Source organism: Uranotaenia lowii, chromosome 1 (genome assembly GCF_029784155.1).
Source record: "Uranotaenia lowii strain MFRU-FL chromosome 1, ASM2978415v1, whole genome shotgun sequence".
NCBI lineage: Eukaryota > Metazoa > Arthropoda > Insecta > Diptera > Culicidae > Uranotaenia > Uranotaenia lowii.
Window position 1 is genome coordinate 92,467,795 of NC_073691.1, and position 2,173 is coordinate 92,469,967.

Sequence of the window (2,173 nt, forward strand, 5' to 3'; positions counted from 1 at the left end):
ATTTTTTAGGTTTGATCTTTTCGAGCATTATTTTAACATCTCATGAGGTGATAAAAAGATAAAATAAAAAAATAACCCAACTATGTAGAACTTTGAGTTTAGGAAATATCACTCCTATAGGTATAGGTACTCCTATAGTATACTTTCGTTCAATTAGTTTTCAATAATAGTTCTTTAAACTCTATGTCCTTTTATGGGTGAAGGTTGGAACATGTTTAACGCATACCACGGCAATTCTTATTTTCTTCGCGTTCGTAACTTTTCGCGTTCACTGTGTCAGACAGATGACATAGTGCACGCGAACGTGAAGCGAATTGCGGTTGAGCTGTCAAAACCTGTTCCTATCCATTGAAATCGAATTTGTTGTTCGTTGAAATTGCATTGAGCATAAATACTGAATGCACTAGTAAACTTTTAAGATTTTTTTTTTAATTTTTTCGATTTGTATAGTTTTTGGAAATAAAAAGTAGATAATCGTAAAAATAGCTAAAATTGGCACCACTGCCCCACACCGGCTGCACCGGTAAAAAAAGTAAACAAGAAGGTGAATAATGGCGATTAAGCTGCTGGGATTCCCGAGGCTGAAGCTAACAAAAGCCAGCGGCATAAGGGATTATAAACTTCCGGTAGGTAATAAAACAGGTAATAATGGTATTTATATATTCATAATTTCAGTTTTGTTACTCTAGGAATGTACATCTTTGGCCAACCAGGAGAACTCAACGTTGAAAGAAAGCTGGTTTACCATCAACAAATTTCTCAGCAGTCCCGAAAATTCCAGATGGTAGCGTTCCAAAAACATCTGTACCGGATTGGATGTCCACGAACGAAGAATTTATGATATCTAAATATGATGAAAAACAACCTCAAACGTAAGTAATAAAATGAAATGAAATTTAATAGCATAATTTATTAAGAAATCCGAAATCCCCATACGTTTTTACATCTGTGTGCGTGCTCTTTTCGAGCACGATTCCCAGAACCGTTTGAATGAACATCATTTCAAATCGTTTCACAACTGTTACTGTAAGTGTTCGGTTATGAGAAAACATTTAGAATAACTGTAACAGGAACAGTTTGATTGTCCGAGTATGTTTTCCATGAGCGTTTTTTGGATTTTATCTTAACTGTTTGTAGAACAGTCGCCCCATACAATTGTTTTAACAGTTTTAAACAGTAACATAACTTAACGCCATATTCAACAGACCGTCGTTTTGGAATTCAAGATAAGTGCAATGTTTTTTATGGTTTCAGATATCATTTTCTAAACGTTTTTTTACGCTGTTTCTAATCGTTTTATGACTATTACTGGAACTGTTATGTTACAATATTTTCGTATTCGGGCATTTAAATAAATATGAAAGTTTCGAAATGCTGATATGCTTAAAACAAACTTTGGACCCATATATTGTTTTTACGCGGTAGAAGGTTAATGTTTTTTTTTATTAAGACCCACGTAAGGCTAACTAAAAAAATTAATCTTATCTTGTCTCAACATACACGAAATTCATATGGCTAATATAAAATAACGATACCTTGATCATGACTAGTTTTGCTATGATAGAAAAATCATCACTAAATAATGCGCACACTGTACTGGCAATGACATAGTTCATCGTTTGTTTTCAGTTCAAATTAAACTCAAACACCATAATCAACCAGATTTTTCGTTGCAGTAAATTGAATACCAAATCATGCTATCATTTTGATCTAACTTTTCTGCTCTATCATGATAAATGAAACCTTAATGATACCTCGTTTTGTTATATCGGAAAAAACCAAACCAAACAGTGCTTTCATTTTGGTCTCAACGCCTTATTAAGGTATTGTTTTGGTATCATATTTCAACATATTGATGCTTTAATGAAACCTAAATTTGTCATCGGGTAAAATACGATACTTAAAAATGCTATCATTCTGGCATTGATAGCTCATTTTGGATACTGTTTGCTATCGATTCAGGCATCAAAGTCTGCTCGGGATGGCATGGGGACAGTTTAAAATTTTAAAACTTTCGTCGAGCAGGAAGTCATCGATTTTGATGTCAACGCCAAGTCAAATTATTACAAAAGCATCAGCAGTGATGAAAGGAAACTTCAATATGGACACTTTTAGAAATAATCATATTACTGTCGCCGGTCTATTCAATTACCTTTGTATTACATGTCAATAT

General features: G+C 33.6%; 1 long non-coding RNA gene across 1 annotated transcript; it reads left to right on the forward strand.

Moving 5' to 3' along the window:
• Nucleotides 1-507: 507 nt before the first annotated feature.
• On the forward strand, nucleotides 508-900 carry LOC129740181 (uncharacterized). The gene is made up of 2 exons (XR_008736136.1): nucleotides 508-626; nucleotides 690-900. It is a non-coding gene; the product is annotated as an uncharacterized LOC129740181 (long non-coding RNA).
• Nucleotides 901-2,173: the final 1,273 nt, after the last annotated feature.